Below are 19,990 nucleotides of genomic sequence, written 5' to 3' on the forward strand. Positions count from 1 at the left end.
AATGAGTCTCAAGAAAGAGGGAACTTGAGTGATGAGATGAAACCGTATGTAAAGTATGTTTTGGAATTTAACGGTGTGGCTTTTGATTTGAACCTGTTTGTTGAGGTTCTAAAGGGCCACAGACGCTTTGCAAACCATCTATTATTTCTTTTTAATAAATCCTCTTTGTTTTCAACGATCCAAGGTGTTTTTTTTTTGTTGGCTTTGAGATATTTCCAACAAGCTACACCAAATATTGAAAGAGGCTGAATGTTGCACAAACTCTTAAAGATTTATTAACTTTATAATTCTCTATTCAGCCTCCATCCTTTCACAATTCTTCCACTGATCTTTATTTAATTTCACAGATTTTGTTTTTAACTGATCCATCAAAAACACTCATTTTTAATTAGGGAGGTGGGATGTTTTGCTTTTTTATTATTTTTCATAAAAAATGTTGAGTTATAGAAAGAAAGAGTGATATTTATGCTCTGGACTATTGACATGATACCTGAGCCAAATAAAGGCAGTAAAATCACTCTAGGTGTAGGTACAGTGTAAAATATTAATATATGATAAATAATGGAACAATTAAAAATAATAGCAGTTTTCTCTCTCTCCCCCCTTCCTTCTAATTTCTTTCTTTCTTTCTTTCTTTCTTTCTTTCTTTCTTTCTTTCTTTCTTTCTTTCTTTCTTTCTTTCTTTCTTTCTTTCTTTCTTCCTATTTTTTCTCTTTCTTTCTCTCTCTCCCCCTTCCTTTCTTTCTTTTTGCTATTTTGGAAGCATTTATGCAGCAACGTAAACAGTATCTTCTAAAATGATTATATTCAATAAAAGCATACTTGAGGAAAAGCAGCCAAACTCAGCCATAATCCCTCATCTATCTATCGGCAGAAACTCTTCAAATTACACTAGAAAAGGACACAAAATTGTCCTAACCATCAGTTGCTTGTTAGAATATGATGATACAGACTCTTTCTCACTTCCTTCCTTTTCTTTCTCCCTTGTCAGAATATTCATGAACTGGCAGAGATATGGTAACAAGGTCAGCCAATGAATAGCATGGCAACAGATCAGCCAATGGGAGCTGAATTAGAAACTGAAACTAGAAGTAGCCTGGGCGTGGCTTGTATTAAGCTATCTGCTCTGAGCTCTGAGAAGCTACGATCTTGTCTGGCTTGTCTGACTGTTCAGACTGTTCAGGGATGGTTGTGTTGCATTGGAAGAATCTACTATTGGTATTGTACATTTTACTCATATGTTATTATGTATATAAAGAAGTTAATGAATCCTGCTGAACCAGTCATCTCTGTGTGCTTTCTGGATTTAATTTCTGCAATAAACTCTAACATCCATTCCCTCCTTCCCACCCTCCCTCCCTCCCTTCTTTCTTTCTCTCTCCCTCCCTCCCTTTTTCTCCCTTCCCTTTCTTTCTTCTGCCTCCCTCCCTCTTTCTTTCTCTCTCTCTCTTTCTTTCTTCTTTCCTGCTTTGCGCCCCATGCCCCATTTCGGGCCTTGTAAGCCTCCGTGCAGCTTCCTGGCAAAAAACAGGGCATGGACTCCTGGAAGGGGCAGAGTGGGACCAGCTTGTTTCAGAACTACTGGTTTGCCGAACTGGATGTAAAATTAATACCCAATTCGCTCAAACTGGCCCAAACTGGCTGAATCTCACCCGTCCCAAAGCCTCTGCGTGTCCCATTTTTGCCCTCCCCGGAGTCCAGAAGCACTCTGCAGGCTAAAAATGCGTCTGGTTTTGGCCTCCCAAAGCCTCCATGCATCCCATTTTCAGCTTCCCCGGTGTCTAGAAGCACTTGGCAGGTGAAAAGTGCACCCATTTTTAGCCTCCGGAGGCCTCCACATGTTCCGTTTTCGGCCTCCCATTGGGGAGGGCAAGAACGGGACCTGCAGAGGCCTCTGGAGGCCAAAACCACCCATATTTTTGGCCTGCAGAATGCTTCTGAGTCTGTGTTAGCTGTATAAGACACACAGACATTTCCACCCACTTTTTTGGAAGAAAAAAGTGCATCTTAAAGTCTGAAAAAAACGTTAATATATTATAAAGTTAATAAAGCACTCATAGAAGACAGACAGATATTTTCATGAATAGTTATTGCATGCAGAACAATGACTTATACCTACTCTCCAATAAACAATTTGGTTTCAGAAAAAAACTATCCTGTAATCTGCAACTCTTACACTGCAAAAACATATGGACGACACAACTCGACCAGGGCAAAGCAATAAATGCAATCTACATAGACTTCTGTAAAGCCTTTGATTCAGTGGTACACGACAAACTACTCCTAAAAATAAAATCCTATGGTATCTCTGGACAACTGAATAACTGGATAGAAGCATTCCTGGCAAACAGACAACAAATGGTCAAAATTGGGAGCGTCCTATCAAATTCTGTACCTGTCAATAGTGGTGTCCCCCAAGGCAGTGTTCTAGGACCAACTCTCTTCATACTCTACATAAATGACCTCTGTGATCATATTAAGAGCAATTGCATTCTTTTCACTGATGATGTAAAGCTGTTCAATACCACAGACAATACTGCTACCCTACAAAAAGATCTTGACTATGTATCAGAATGGTCAAAAAAATGGCAACTTCAAATCTCAACAAATAAATGCTCTGTCTTACATATTGGCAAAAAAAATCAGAAAATAAAATACAAGCTGAATAGTCAAGATCTTGTTGATGACCCAAGCTCTGTAAAGGACCTTGGAATACTCACCTCTAATGATCTAAGTGCTAGAGCCCACTGCAACTACATAGCCAAAAAGGCATTAAGAGTTGTTAACCTAATCCTACGTAGCTTTTTCTCTGGTAATATCACACTACTAACCAGAGCATACAAAACATTTGCTAGACCAATACTCGAATACAGTTCATCAGTCTGGAACCCACATTACGTATCTGATATTAGCACAATTGAGAAAGTCCAGAAATATTTCACAAGAAGAGTTCTCCACTCCTCTACTCGTTGTAGAATACCTTATGCCACCAGACTTGAAATTCTAGAACTAGAAAACCTTGAATTACGCCGCGTCTTCGGTCTGATTTAAGCATGGTATATAAAATCATACATTGCAATGTCCTACCTGTCAATGAATACTTCAGCTTCAACCATAACAACACAAGAGCACACAATAGATACAAACTCAAAGTAAACCTCACCAAACTTGATTGCAGGAAATACGACTTCAGCAATAGAGTGGTCAATGTCTGGAATACTCTACCCGACTCTGTAGTTTCTTCCCCAAACCCCAAAAACTTTAACCTTAGACTGTCTACTATTGACCTCACCCCTTTCCTAAGAGGTCTGTAGGGGGCGTGCATAAGCGCACCAACGTGCCTACCGTCCCTGTCCTATTGTTTCTCTTATTCTTCTTTTATTTTTCTTATATGTACCCATTTCATGTATTCACAACTATGTATACACTTATACTTATTATCTTGTAAACAATTGGCAAATCAAATAAATAAATAAATAAATAAATAGAATTCCTCCTCCAGTCATGTTAGCTCAGGAATTTTGGAAGTTAAAGTCTACAAGTCTTAAACTTCCCAAGTTTGAAGACCCTTGTCTTATACTATTCATCCATGTTTCAGAAATCACTAGATATTATCTCTATAATAAAGGTATACGTAACTGTCAAGCCAAAAGAAATGAAAGCTAAGTTTTATTTTTTTCCACTAGAGGGTGGCATCTCAAAAGAAGGGTTATGTACACTATAGTAAACCTGTTATATTTTTTAAAATCAAATTCTACCTGTTGATTTTCAAATCCTTATGTGTTTGAGTTTCTCTTTCTACGTAAACACATTTATAGGGAAAAAAAAGTTAATAAATATTTTGGAGTCATTTTTTTTCTTTTTGACAAGAATATGTTTTCAAACTCAGCTATAATTCTGAAAAATTTCAGAGTGCTACTTATTTAGGAAAAGTAAATAAAAGAAAAAAACAGATAATTCAGATAGATGAAATATAGAGGTAGAGATTAGATAGATGGATAGATAGGTATAGAGATATATAGATGAGAGAGAGAGGAAGGGAGGGAGAATATAAAAAGGTCTGTCTTCTTCCTTTCTAGTGTATGTTTGGTTACAAATTTGACTGATGTTTGTTTTGTGTCTCCATATTTATATTCAGGAGTGTGTAAATATGCATTTTCTATCATTCAGTCAATGCATGTTGCAAAACATAAGGGAGAACAAACAGTGGGGTTTCAAACACATTTGGCTAATAGACATACTGTAGATCTCTCTGTATGAGTGTATGGGGAGGGAGAGAGGGAGGGAGATATATTTTCTAACTAGTGAATGGAGATAACCAGAACAGGAATGTGCCTCCTTTTCAGTATTATACCCTACACATTAAATGGAATTCAGTGCTTCACAGAGATGCATTCATTCTGTCCAGTGAAAGAATGTCTGGAAGCGGAGAAAGGAGAGCTCCGTGTATTTGTACTCTAAACAGCAATGTCATCTAACAGACAAGTTGTCTCAGCCAACCAGAGCATCAGCGAGTCCTACATCTTGGCACTCTAAAGCTATTGGTTCCTCTCTGGGGAGTGGAGGGTTATTAATGACCACTGAGCAGGCAGCCCCATGTCAGTGTGACAACTGATCGGGTGAATGATGCACCACTAACCACCATAGAAACGAAGAGAAAGAAGAAGAAAAGCTAGAAGCATCTTTCTCTCTCCTCTCCTCCGCTCTCTCTTTCCCCCTCCTTCCCTGGATTGTGAGCTTCTGAAAACCAGCACAAAGCTCTGAAAAAAGTACAGGAAATCAGGCTGCACAGAGACTCTCTCCTCTTATATGATACATAGAGACAACACTAATATTCATGATCTGTGCAGATATCGGCTCAGCTTCCTAGCTTTAACATCAATATGTGGCTATTTGAACTAAGGAATAAAATATGCATGAGTATTCCAGGACTAAATTTACTTTTGTAGGGTAAGTATCTTATTTCTCCTAAGTTCTGTTCTTGTGCTATTTGCTTGTGAGATGTTTCTTTTCTGTTTCTAGTTTTCGGCTGAGCAATTTCCCATATTCTCCCTCCAGATTTTACTCTTTTGGTGAGACAAAGGACCCCTGTATGCTCCAAATCAACCCACCATCAAATCCTCATTAATCTATTTTTCCTCAAGACTTCTGAAAGCTGAAACACACATCAAATGGCTTGAATAATGGAATTCTCAGTATCCTCAAGGCAAAATGAAACAGCCCACTTTCTCTCTGTGCTTGGAAACCAATTACATGCAGCACAGGGCAGCTTTTTAACCCTCTTCCAAGGGCTGAATTACAGCAAATGCCACTGCATGTCATACTTGAATCTAAAAGCCACCCAGAAGGAAGGCTGAATAAGATTATCACACTCCAACTGCATGTCCTGCCAGATTAGACTTTTAAGAATTGTTATAGATGACTGGCCTCCCCACCTACCCATCACCTACAACACACACACACACCTGGTAGTCAGAAAGGCAATGCCCCTATTAGTAATGCAGCTGGAATTGACATATGTAAGGATAAAAAAAAAAAAAAGACAGTCCTCATCTCCTCTGGAAACTGAAAGGATCATAATATAAGCCATTAAAGAAAATTTCTGATAGGAAAACCTGGGGTCGGAAGGCTGTATATTCATTCTTTGATGTTGCTATTATTATTGCTTGTTATGGGAAATCTCAGATATTTGCTTGAAAACGGGAGTGAGGAATGGGTCTTGATTTGCACCAGCTCTGTCTAGTTCTAACCAGTAGCATAATTTGGAATCAGTAAGGCCATGTGCTTAAATCAGAAGGAACCAAATGGATAAAACAGGCAAGCTTGACAATCTACTTTTATGTGTGTTTTCATGTGCATAAGTAGCATTGCAGGCACAGGTACAGGAAGAGGATGTAACATAGCCAAATCAAATCAAACCTTGTTAATATAAAGATATCAATAGTGGATCTAAATCAAAAGTCTCTTGTTCCTATAGACTTCCAGTGGCAATGTGCCTTCTAAAATAGTTCTTGTGTAGTGGTGTTTTTGTGTGTGTGTGTGGGGGGGGGGGGTTTGGTAAGCTAAGGAATCCCACATCTCAAATGCCTGCTTTTGCTCCATTTTTGCCCACAAAAAGAAATCCTAGAGGAAGCCTGCTCCCTTACCAGCAGCTCTTTCTCTGAAAGTTAATATTGGCTCTGCAGTATTCAGTGCAAGAGAGAAAGAAAACAACTTCTCTTCCTGAAACTGGTTACTTTCCCATAAAGAAGTCAGGAGAAAGTGTGTGTGTGTGTGTGTGTGTCAAAGTCAAGGATTGGTCAAGGAAACAGCTTCCCTCTCAAAAAGATGGGAAGAAAGCAACCCTAATAAAACCCCACTTTTTTTTTAACTCAGATAATAAATGAGTTTAAGGAAATGGATCTCTTTTAGATTACAGTACAGAAAGCAAGATAGAAAAGCTGTTGTTATTGGCAAGCTTGCCATTCTCCATCGCTGTAGTTTTCCTTGTTCTGTTTGCAAATCTGGTTTGCTATGCAACAACCAAAACGGTTACTTCATATCTATCTTCTTAGGCACCTTTTAGCTGTTTCAAAGAGAGCTGCATCTTTATGTTTTTAGCTGGTGCAAATGTGTTTCGTTGCAGTCATGAAATAACTCGTTATTGCATTTTGGGTGATATAGTAAAAGCATTGCTTGCATGAACACGGTCAGAATTTGTATGGATGTAACAGTGCAAATGTTGATAACTGAGACCTGTGACTAAACTTTAGATAATAATGTAATCCAAGCTACTTTAGATAACAAGTCTATGATATATGATTCTAACCATTTAAAGTATCACCTTGGAGCTTTTCAAAATACAGCTTCCCCCTTTTCTAATTATCTCCATAGTGATAGTAATACTTATGCATGTTCTGAAACACCCAGTCTTCAGAGGAATATTCTTGTTGAATCTGCTAATTTTTTTTTAAAAAAAATTACTCTTTACCTGCTACCCTAACCTCACCATTGTATTTTGCAACAGCATCAAATCATCTGAAATAATCAGATAATAATCAGATACATATGCTTGTATTTTGAAAAGGCACCAGTAGGAACTTTTTAAAAAGAAAAATGTAACTACTTCAAAATACTATGGAATCTTTTATAAGTATAAAAGAACTAAAACATATGTTGTTAGTAATCATACTCAGTTGAAAAGAAATAGGATGGTTTAACTAATTGATAGAAAAGCAAATTGATTTTTCTTTGAGCTTCCCACTGAAATCAGATATCCTAGCTATTCTAATCACAGAAAATACTGGGAAGGAAAGGAAGGGGAAAAGTCCCATTTTCTATTCCATCCATCAAATATTTATTTACTTATTTATTTACTTTTCATTTAGAGTTGTAACTTAATCATTCTATCCAATAAAATGAGGACAATTATAATTTCATGTGTTTTCTCCATACCACCTTTCTATTTATATGTACTTATAAACATCTATTGTCCTTTCTAATAGCAATAAGACTTATATACCACTTTACAGTGCTTTACAGCCCTCTTAAGTGGTTTACAGAATCAGCATATTGCCCCAGCAATCTGGGTCCTTATTTTACCAACCTAGGAAGGATGGAAGGCTGAGTCAACCTTGAGCCTGTGAGATTTGAATTGCCAAACTGCTGACAGCTGGCAGTCAGCAGAAGTAATTCTAACCACTGGGCCACCATGGTTATTCCAATTTTTTGACAAGATACATATGAGTTCATGTGTAATTAAGTTCAGGCCTTGCTAAAATGATGCAAGTTGCAAATGAGGCAAGTAAATACATCCTATTTAAAAAGTAGGAATAAACTAAAGGGCAATTTCTGGCACCTTAAAAAACATATTCCCAGTTTAAGGGAACTCTGATTGAAGAGCAGACACAGAAATCCAAGGTACTTTCAGAAATCAATCTACAAATACAGAAAAAACATGACAATAAAAATTGGCATAAGACAGACTGATAATACTTTCTTTACATACATAAATGGAAAGGCAAAGTGATGGATGGAGATTTAAAACCAATTTATTCAATACCACTATTTTTAAAAATACATTGTGATAAATATAAAAGGTTTTGAACCAAATCAGAAGAAAAATTACAATAAATTGCTTGAGTTTTATAATTGTGGGTTAAAACATTATTGCAATGTGGAAGGACAAATAATGGGTTTTACCATCAAAAGATCAATGTTGCTTTTTCTTAGGTTTACCAAATTTAAAAAAAAAATCCAAAGGTACTATTACTGCTTACAGCTAATATATTTATAAGGTGAATAACATATCTGCTTCTTCCAGTTTCACTCTGATTCATTTAAATACTGATTACGGTAAATAAGATTCAATCTGACTCAATCTATTCATTTAAAGTAGATTCCAGAGTTGTATGCAGTCATGTCAAACTTAGTCAGGCTATATTAGTTAATTTTACAAAGCTTTAATAAGTTTTCAGTTCTATCCAAGTCAGCTTAAAAATTCATCCATAAAGAAATTCATAAATAAAAGAAAGTGCCATTTTAACTGCATCTAAATATCCACCTTGCTGAAGCCACAATTGTCTATTTGTTATTTCTATATTTTTCATATATAGCTAGTGTAATTAATGTCTTGTTTTGGTAAAGTAACATGAGTGTAACCAATATAAAATAGTAACAAAGTGATACATACAGTAAAAAAATCAAACTACAGGTAATCCTCAACTTACAGCCACAATTGGAACCACAATTGGAACCAGAGTTACAGTCTCAAGTTATTAGGGTCATGAGTCAAGGCATCAAGATAACTGGGCTTGATTTTACATTTTTTTGCAGCAGTCATTAAGCAAATCCATAGTCATTAAACAAACATCGTAAATGTGAACCCATTCTTAAAAATGGGTGGTTTTTTACCAGAAACCAGCAAACAAAATCAAAACTGCAGTCACGACCAGTCATAAAGATAAGCTGTTGTCAAGTGCCCCAAATAACTAGAAGATTTGTGTGGCATGATATTTTAGGACAGTCTGAAACAGTTTATCAATCCTAAAACACCCATTTTGAACCTATTGTAATATCAAACAATTGCTAAACAACTGGTTGCAGGTCAAAACTACCTGTAAGCAGAAAAGTCTTTGAATCTATAAAAAAAGATCAATTTACATGTAGCAGAGACAAATAATAACAGTAGGATTTAAAATGAGAAAGAATGTTAAAATGCTAAAATAGTTTAGATAAAAAGATCTATGTTCTAAACTCAAAATATTTCATTTAAGTGAATTGGTGTTTCTGAAAAAGCATTTTGGTAAAAAGAAAAAACAATTAAAATGTCTCATATATAACATACTTTTGTAAACATTTCTTTATCTAATTTAATAATATGGTGATAAAGTTGAATCTTGGCTAGTAATTCTGACTATACTTAGGAGTTGAAAGAAAGGAAAGAAGGAAGATTGGAAAAAAATAAAACTAGATGATATTGGGAACAGTGATTATAGCCCAACTGTTTCCTTGATTTATTTATTTTTTGCTTTTTGGGAAGGGAAATTTGAGGGGGAAATTTTCCTCTACAGGTAGTCCTCAATTTATGACAATTTATGGGATTGGAATTTATGTTGCTAAGTGATGAAATCATAAGGTGCAACATCATATTATTGCATCACTTAGTGCAGCAATCCTGGCAATCTCCATTGCCACCATTAAGCAAAATTCTTGTTAGAACCCACCCTAAGTCAAGCTATTCTGGGTTTCATCCTTCTCAGCCCTGAGCTGTTCTGGAGAACCGGTAGCAGAAATTTTGAGTAGTTCGGAGAACCGGCAAATAACACCTCTGACTGGAGGTTTTACAGCAGTGGTCCCCAACCACCGGGCCCTGGACCGGTACCGGTCTGTGGATCATTTTTTACCGGGCCGGAAAAAAGTGGGCACCACCATCTTGTTTCGACAGCGCTTGAGAAAGTGCTTCCGGGTGAGCTTGTTGGTCGTCGGTTGGAAAGCGGCATTTGGGTGCTGAAGGAATCCTTGCACCTTAGTTTCGTTGAGGGGGGGCGGCTTCGAACGAAGAGCCGTCACGATGGCGGTGGAGTCTCACGTTAGGAGGAGATTAAGAAGGACCCCGAAAAGCCCATCGACAAAGGTACAAAGGAGGAGTTGAAGGTGGCGGGGAGAAGCGCGGGACGGCTGGCTGGCCGGTCGCTCGGCTCGGCTCGCCTTGCCTTGGTCGTGCGTGCTGATGCCGGTACCGGTCCGTGGATCATTTTGTGATGCCGGTACCGGTCCGTAAAACAAAAAAGGTTGGGGGCCACTGTTTTACAGTATCCTTCCCCTGTCACCACTGGGGAAACTGCCAGCACAACCTTTGAAAGAAAGCCTTGTGCATTCAGCAGCTGCAAATACCACCTCTGACTAGAGATTTTACAGTGTCCTTCCCCTGCCACGCCCACCAAGCCACGCCCACAGAACCGGTAGTAAAAAAAATTGAATCCCACCACTGGGGAAAAGAATTGTAACTTCTCATTCAAGAACTGTTATATGGAAATGATTATGTTCAATGATGTGTCTGATTCATTCGATGTTCAAGTCCTGGAACTTTCAAGGAATGGAATGGAGCAGGAAGAGACCTTGAAGGTCTTCTAGTCCAGCCCCATGCTCAAGCAGGAGAACCTATGCCATTTCAGAAGTGACTGTCTAGTCTCTTCTTAAACACCTCCAGTGATGGAGCGCCCATGATTTCTGAAGGCAAGTTTTTCCACTGGTTAATTGCTCAGTTCAAACATTAGAGAAAAAGCCCCATAAGTTCAGCAAATAGGCTGATTTTGTTCCCTTTCATATTTCAATTTCAAACATTTTCCTGTAAAGACAATAAATGATTTATTGTCCATAAACACTATGTAAATAAATAAAGAACCATTTTTTCATATTTGGAAGGTCAAACTTTGGATCTAAAACTAAGTTCTTAAACTGAGACCTCAAATAGTGAAAAACTGAGTTGCTTCATACATTAAGAAAATATGATGATTAATTTCTGATAAGAGCATGCAATTCAATCTTAAACCTACCTAATGATAAATAAATCCCACTGAATTCAAAAGGACTTTCTCTTATGAATGTGTTTAGTTTTATTTCTCTGCTAAAAAATCTGAAAATGATGTTCTGTCTGGCTTGTGTCATGTTAATTATGATTCTACCAGTAAGAAAAGGAAGAAATTGAGGCAAGTTGATCTAAAGATACAAATGTAAGTCTATTTCATAGAAGAAGACAAGCTCAACTTAGGAGGCCTATAAAATTAGAATTTATAATTTGGTTTATTTATGCTACTACTACATATTCATTATATTGATTAGTTATTTTCCTGTTCCTTCAATTGTTAAAAGATTTTGGGAAATCTGAATTACTGAAAAACAAAGAGCAGAAGCTATTGGTGCAGTGGTAGACAACTTGTGGATTGCATGTGGCCTCTTAACTTTTTGTTACCTTACAAAATTGTATTGAATCCATGTAGCTGTAAATTATCAATTTGCTAGATGAAATTATTAGCAGAATTATTTAGAACTTTGAAATACATCTCAGCAACTAAAAAAAATGAAAAAGGCTCCCTTCAAAACATAAACTATATGAAAATCCTGCCACTATATTGGTGTGCTTCAGCATAAACCAGCCCTAAAAATGAGAATTCGTATGCATTTATTTTTAATTTCATAAGAAGGTGTCAGCTTTGGAAGCCATATTGAGATTTAATGCTCCCAAGCTGCCACGGTTGGGTCTGAGAAAGTGAGAGGGAGGAATCCATTTGAGTATATCTAGTTAGACAAAATAAAATTCTTTTGTTTGGTTCAAGGTCACTGAGTGTGGCGTATAATGAATTTGGAATCTTTCTTTAGGACGGATGGTGATTGGACCATGTGATGTGCTGATGGCTAAGGGTGGATGGATTTGTGGTTTTGACTTTTGCAAGGAAGCCTGGAACTTTCAGTTTTGGGATTCCACAGATGTGCCAGTTTACTATTCAAATAAATGTACCTTTGAGATATGTTTGTCTCGGAGTTATTGATTGGAATGGAGGTTTGTTGGAACACTGACATTATCCCGAAACTCCTACAAACTCCAGCGCCCCAAAAGGGGGCTGTCAGGGGTGCTGAGCCCCAGCACTGACTCCAAAATTGGGGCAGTGCGAAGACTCAATGAAGATGAAAGGGAAGAAGCTACAGAAGGGGCTAGGGGGCTTGACACCAGAGAACTAATTGGGGCCCCCAGCTCTCCTTCTGAAGAATTTTTTCAAGTGATAGAAGCTGCAGAGGAGAGACGGAGATCAGGCAACCGGCCTCAGGAGATGGATTCATAGAAAAGCTGCCAGACGGAGCTGAATCCAGAGGGGAGACCGGAGGAGGACCTGCCTGAACGCCTTTCCTTCTCTAGCCCTCCGAGGACAGCCCATGAGACAGAGTGGAGAAGAATGGCAGGCATCCCAGAGCAATTCCAGCCACTCACAGCCACAACCTCTCCAGACAAGCTGGAGACAAGCTGGGTCTTAACACAGCCCACCTTTACTTTCCCTAGTCAAAAATTTGATAGTGGAACCAGCGTGGCATCGGTCAGAGATTACCTAAGGATCGCCCCAGCCCAGCAGACACAAGCAGCAAGGGAGAGATAGCAGATACAGCCGGCATTGGGTACGTTAAAAACCCCAATTCCTCACCCTCCACAACCAGCAAGGAGATTACCCCCATCAGAGAGTATTCCTCCAGGGTGGGGATTTTATCGTCAGGGGTTGGTCCAGTGCTAGTGGATGCCAGCACCCGTTGCACCACTTGGTTCAGGAACACCCTGGGCCAAAGAGAAGCAGCGATCTCTTCTCAACAAAGGGATCTGTGCAGGCAGCAGACTGCAACCCTCTTCCTATCCCGGAGAATTCTACAGACAGGCCCTGCCCAGCAGATTCCAATTCAGTCGCCCTTTGGAGTACCCCTATAGGGCCCCTACATTCCACCAGCTGGCTCAACACATTCCAGCTCAACCTGCAGTTGCTATGCCGATCCCCGCACCCCCCTCAGACCAGATCAAGTGGCTTTCAAAGCAACATTTGACGGACAGCGTGATCACTTTGCTAATTTCCTTACTCGGATCTGGTCCCACATAGATCAGTTTGAAACCCAATATGCAACAGATGGCGACCTGGTTGCTGCAATCACAGATGGGATGAATGAGGGGGATGCTTCCGAATGGGTAGCTCAATTGCACTATAAGGAAGCACCAGAACTACAGGATGTCAATGCCTTCCTTGAACTCCTTATGTTTAGGTTCAAGAATTGGGGAAAGTGAAGACAAAATAATGGAAATGAAAAACCCTTAAAAGACTTTGTATGGGACTTTAGAAGGGTCGCAAGCAACCTCATGAACTGGCCTGAAAAATACTTCTGCACTATTTCAAGAATGCTATTGACCCAGAAGTTAAAAAAGCATGCCACATTAGAGGAATACCAGAGACGCTACAGAATTGGTGTGCAATGTACCTCAGGCTGGACAGGGAAATCAACCCACAAAGAAAAGTTGCTATAACTGGAAGAATCTCTCTATTAACAGTGAATTCAACTAAAAAGACTTTTCAACCAAAAGATTCAGTTGGTAAAATTCTAAAAGATCTACCAACCCTAAAGCTTGGTGTACACTAACATTTAAAAATTAAAATTAAAAATTAAAGTCTTGGAATACACTAACATGCAAAGTAGTATCAATTTATTGTCTGTAAGACAAAATATAAAATTGTTAGAGAAGGAAAAGCCAACTTTGTTTGCAAACAAGACCTCAATATGAAAACGAATGTTTTAGTATGTTTATAGTATAAAAATAAGCAGCTGCCATTTACAATAATTTCAACAATTATATGACAAACATAGCAAAGTAAGTCAAAAGGATGGGGTTTATTATACATATCTACATTGGGCACATTTTCAACAATCAAGATGGGGTCATGTAAGGAATTGTGTCTGAGATTATAATCTGGAATTGCATTAGAAGTCCTTATAAGGTAGTTTTATTGATAGGTCTTGCATCCTGTGTATTCTTTATTTTTATGCAAATATATTACCCCAAAATAACATAAACTTTTTAAAACTCAGCAGGAACAACATGCAGATAGAAGCTAATATCAAATATAAACAATTCAGAAATAAAACTCTTCTATTGTTTAGTAATTATAATAATTAAAACTAATAAAACAGATCCTAACATGAGAGAGAATCTACATGCCCCCCCAGCTAATATCAACTGGCATTCATTCAAGCAAATAGTTTCATTTCTTTTGTATAAACAAATCTTGGTTCCTCTCTGTAAATTACGTTACCTATGGATACAGGAGAGAATAGTATCTCATAATGCAATAGCTTTTATCCAATGGAATGTTCTAGGACAGGTTCAGAGATTCTAGGGCAGTGATGGCTAACTTTTATGGCACCAAGTGCCCAAGGCGCATGCATACATGCGCACATCCCCAAAATGCAATGCATGTGTGTGCCCCATGCATGCACGCTGCCCATGTCCCCCATGCATGTGTGCGTGACAACCTGTGCCCCACACATGCATGTGTGACCTTGTGTGCCCTGCCCCCGCGCATGCATGACCCCTGTGCATGTGCCCTGTCCCCTGTGCATGGACATGCAACCCCTGTGCATGCACAATGCCCCGCATATGCGCACGTGACCCCGCATGTGCACCCCGCCTCCCCCGCACATGCGTGGCAGAGACCCGAAGACCAGCTGGCTGGCGGGAGATGCATGTGCTGAGCTGAACTGAGTTGGGGTGAAGGCTCGCATGCCCAGAGAAAGGGCTCTGTGGTGTCACCTCTGACATGTGTGCCATAGGTTCACCATCACGGTTCTAGGGGAAAAAAAGAGTACTTTCAGTTTGTTTTAAGCTACTTAATTCCACTCATCTGTTTTATATACTCTCAATTCTTTAATCCATACCACAGTTTCATAATAGTTAATATGTATAAAAAGTTTAGGCCAAAGTCACACAATAGTAATGCCCTGGTTAGGGAATTTGATTAAGAATTTAAGATTTGCAATTGTAAAAAAACTCCTCCAATGTGGATACTTGACACTGGACTCAAAACTTAAACCTTGCCTTAAAGGTCAGAAATATTGTCTTGTCTTTTTAAAAAATATTTTTATTGGATTTTTCCTTTTTACATATCTCAATAACATAATAAACAGTACTATGACATTTTTATACAGTTACATTTCCTGTCCAATACAGTCTACGCTTTCTATTTCTATACCTTCTATTGTATACACTTTCTTTTCTTATTTCTATTGTCTATTCAATCGTACCATTTCTCCCATATTGCATAATATTCAGAATCTTCTTTTCCTTTTAATTCTATAGTCAGTGTATCCATTTCTGTGCACTCAATTTTTAAAAAATTATTAAGCCTTCAAATGGTATGCAATCTTTCTTCCAACACCGTGCAAAGTAAATGCTTGCTGCTGTTCATACATGTAACACCAATTTTTTTTCCGTTCTATTGTATTTTCCTTTAATTATCCCTAGAAGAAATAATTCTGGAACAAAATCTATTTGGCTTCCTGTTAAATCCTGTACCCACGTTTGTAATATTTTTTCGCTTCATGACATAACCACCATGTATGACAGAAATGTGTTTGCATTTCCAGCAGTTTGGATAAATCTTGGCCAGCCTTGTTAGCATCATGTGCCAGCAATAGAACATTTTGTGTTGGTTTTCTTTATAAGCCGCCGATTTTGTTATCTTGTAATTTATATTCCAAATTTTTTCCCACTCCTCTAGGTCAATACTATATCTGAAATTTTTGGCCCATGCCAAATCCCTTCACAATCTCTTCTGCTAATATTCTAATAAGTAGTTATGTATTTTTGATAACAATTTCTCATCTGGGCCAATCAAAAGTTTATCTAGTTTTTGTGGTTCAACGTCAATTCCAAATTCCTCACTATCTTTTTTGTATCTTGACTGTAGTTGCAAGTAAGGCCACCAATCTATAGATATTCCCTGATCCTTCAATTCCTGTCTACTTTTTAATTCCCTTTGTTATCTAAGGGAAATTTTGTTTACATCCATTGTATTGGGGTGAATCAATGCTTCCGTGGTGGATAGCCAACCTGGGATTTTCAAGTAATGCTTTTTTAAAAAAATCTATCTCCATGTTTGTATCAAAGCATCCCTTATTTTATGCCTATAAAAATATATGTGTGATTTCCCCCCCTCCCATCCCACAGGAAAGCATGCCATCCCTTTTCCAGATGATGTCCTTCAAGTGTTAGTATTCTTTTATTTCTTAAATTAATCCAGTCTCGCACCCATACTAATATCACCGCCTTATAATAGAGTTCCCAATCCGGGAGTCCAAAGCCATCTCTGCTTCTGTTATCCTGCGAATCTCTTAATTTTATCTGTGCTTTCTTACCTGACCAAATAAATTTTATGGTTATTCTATTTAGCTCCATGAAAAAATTCTTGTCTAATTTTATAGGAATTGTTTGGAATAGGTAAAGTAGTTTAGATAAAATATTCATTTTGATAGTTGCTATTCATCCTAATAAAGATAACTGTAGAGTCCCCCAGTTTTCCAAATCATTTTTAAGTTGATGAAATAATTTCACATAATTGTCTTCTTTTATTGAGGAGCATCTCGTCGTTAATCAAATTCCTAAATATTTAATCTTTTTTATAATTTGTAATCCGATTGCATTTTCTAATTCTTTTTTGTGTTTTAACGTTACATTTTTCACTAGCATTTTAGTTTTAACTCTACTAATTTTAAGCGCTGAAACTTCTCCATAATTCTCTATTTCTTATATCAAAATTGGTCCGGGCTCCAGTGGCTCCTCAATAAAAAAATACCAAATCATCCACAAATGCTTGTACCTTGTACTCTTCCTTTTTAATTTTGGTTCCTTTTATTTCTGAGTTTGTTCTAATTTTTCTTAATAGTGTCTCTAAATATTGTCTTGTCTTAACTGGCTCATATTATTGCCTGTAGTCTTTGTACAAGTTGTGGGCTTGCCCATGAATACTACACTGATTGCTTTGATTGCTCTATTCCTATTTGAAATGAACCAATATTGAATGCATGGATAAAGGGATTTTTAAATATTACCTGGAAATATTAGATTTGTCTGGATATGTTTTACCAGATGTCACCTTACATTATGAGATTAGCATGAAGTAGGAATATGTTCCACAATAGGAACAAGTATCAGGTAAAATATGGATATTCTAACTACAACTTCCTGTACTAATGGTTAAGCTAACAAGACTTGTGTAATTCTATGAGCTCTGCCCACAAAAAATATATGCTTTTTAATAAAATCTCTTAATCTGAAAAGCTGCTACCAGAGACCCTCCGATGTATCCTTAGTACCTTAGTTCAAAAAAGGTATAGCTCCAACTTGCCATATTGATCAGAAAACTTTGAGGAACAATGTATTTCAACTGAACTTTATTATAACCTACCATGGGAGCATAGACCTGACTCCATAGAGCTCATCCTTTGATGTAACTTTGCAAAAAAAATTCACTCAAATGTGATTACCTTCTTTTTACAGATATCCTATCAATAAAGGAAAAGTTGAGTTAATGGTTTTGGGAATGCAGTACATACCCGTTGTTTCATTTTGTTTGTTTTACTTGACTATAGACAATGTATAATTTTACACTATCTAAAACCTGAAGATGTATCAGTTTCCTCAGTGACAGAGAAATTAAATTATAATCCATAAAGCTCTTCTAAGGTACAAAAGAATTTTTTTTTTGGGGGGTGGGTGTATATGCTAGGTTCATGTTTGATTGTTAAATGCTTCTGAATCTGTATTAAGACCTTAAAACAAGATATTCCTATAGAATTGATAACATCCTCAGATTGTGAAGTGCATACATTAAAATGTCACAAAATCAATGCAATTAATTCCAGAAAATTATGTTCCAAATGATATGATATGGATAGTTTCAAGATTTAAATCTATAATTAAAAATCTTGCATATGATTCAAATAATAGCATTTAGAGATGTCCAAATATTTACACATAAAAGATAGAAAATAGTAAAGTGAAATATACCAAAATTGGTACTGTTTTAGCATTAATAATTTACAAGTGTTATACTTAGCTACACCGACCCATTTCCTTAGCAACTATTTGTGTCTATGATTCGGTCTAAACAGACATCTATGTTTCTAAGATAACACTACTGTAAATATCAGTTGAAAACTATCCATGTAGTGTTCTCTTTTTCTCCTAGAGCTTGTATTTTGGAAGAAGAGGTCTCTCATTTTGCATTGTCTTGATATGTTTTCCATTAAGTATCAGTTATGCCCAGAATAGTCCAGGGGTGGGATTCAAATTTTGTAACAACTGGTTCTGTGGGCATGGCTAGGTGGGCATGGCCATGTGACTGGGTGAGTGTGGCTTCTTCTTCTTTTGGCAGCAACCCCCCTCCCCCATTTTTTGGGCCTTCTGGGCCTCAGGAAAGTCTCCTGGGGAGGGGCATTTTTGCTCCCGGAAGGCTTCCCTGGGCCTCAGGAAGGAAAAAATGGAGCATGGGAGGGCATGCAGCGCCCCCCTGCCACTCCATTTTGAGGCCTCCTGGGAGCCTCCTGGGGGTGCATTTTTGCTCCCAGAAGGCTTCCCCGGGGCTCAGGAGGGGAAAAAATGGAGCATGGGGGGACTCGCAGCATCCCCCTGCGCTCTGTTCTGGAGCGTTTTTGCTCCCAGGAAGGCAAAAAATGGAGGGGGTGGGGAAGCTGCACTTCCCCTCCATTTTTTGCCTTCCTGGGCCTCAGGGAAGCCTCCTGGGCGAAGCAATAAGTAAACAAGGGAATCCCGGCACAGCTGATCATAGGAACAGCTGATCATCGGGAGGGGAAAAAATACTTTAAGGAATGACTGGGCAGGGAAGAACGCAGTGACGTCGGGCATGCACGCAATGTTGCGCATGCACGATGAGGACTGACTGGGCAGGGAGGGGAGGGGTGGGGTGGACGGAAAGGACCAGGGCCAACCAGGGGCACAATTTGCCGGTTCGAACAATGCAGAATCGTAACAACCGGTTCTATAGAACTGGTCCGAACCGGTAGAATCACACCCCTGGAATAGTCCCAACATGCCATGGATTTATTTACTTTGTTTAATTTGTAAACTATTACTATATAAACATGTCAGGGAAAACATTAATCTCTGACCTGTATGAAAATACTTCAAATCCAAAATATACTGGAGCTGACAGTTCATCAATACAGAACAGAAGAAGAGAAAGCATGCTCAGAAGCAAACTAAAGAAAAGAGAAAAAAAATCATATGAGAAATGCAGGATCTTATATCTGAGAAGAGTATCTGGTACGGTCTGAAGGAAATATTGTCTGGCCTGATTTTCACTTTTACTATAAAAAAAGTCCATCTACATTATATTTCCTAAGATATTATTTTTCCTAAGACTCAAATCTACAGAACTATATTATAGCTGGGCTTTATCATACTATTTTATAATGATCTAAGACAGAGGAGTCAAACTCAATTTCATTGAGGGCCGCATCAGGATTGTGGTTGACTTCGGGGGCCTGGGGGGGTGTTGCCGGGGTGGGTGAGGCCAGCTCCCATTGCTGCTGTGCTCGCTCTCCTTGGCCAGGTTGCTCATGGTATGTGCCGGAGGGCAAAGTGTGTGGGTCAGAGGAAGGCCCACTTCATCTCCTTACAAGGAGACCCAGCTTTGTAACCAAAGCATCCTCAGTGATAGGATGGGAAGACTACCAGGACAGGTCAGGAGGAAGGGACAAGGGGATGGCAAAATGCAGCAGGGCTGCTGCTGGTGAAGTACTTAAGGCAGGATTTATCTCAGACCCTCACTCTCTCATTATAATCTTCCTTCCCTCCCTCCCTCCTTTTTCTTTCCCTCTTCATTCATTCTTTCTTCTTCCTTCCCCTCTTTCCTTCTTCTTCCTTCCTTGCTTTCTTCCCCTCTTTCCTTGTCCTGTTTTCCCCACT

General features: G+C 38.4%; 2 protein-coding genes across 3 annotated transcripts in view; one reads left to right on the forward strand and one right to left on the reverse strand.

Moving 5' to 3' along the window:
- IMMP2L (inner mitochondrial membrane peptidase subunit 2) overlaps positions 1-19,990 on the reverse strand; it is a 134,321-nt gene that overhangs the window by 27,423 nt on the left and 86,908 nt on the right. The window lies entirely within an intron of this gene.
- Positions 4,562-19,990, forward strand: part of LRRN3 (leucine rich repeat neuronal 3) — a 41,599-nt gene continuing 26,170 nt past the window's right edge. The window contains exon 1 of the mRNA XM_026669111.2: positions 4,562-4,950. The gene's annotated coding sequence lies outside the window, so the exon portion shown is untranslated. The remainder of the gene's footprint in view (positions 4,951-19,990) is intronic.

Source organism: Notechis scutatus, chromosome 6, assembly GCF_049901735.1.
Source record: "Notechis scutatus isolate UNSWTSFEM ecotype Mainland chromosome 6, rNotScu1.2, whole genome shotgun sequence".
In the NCBI taxonomy this organism is placed as follows: Eukaryota; Metazoa; Chordata; class Lepidosauria; order Squamata; family Elapidae; genus Notechis; species Notechis scutatus.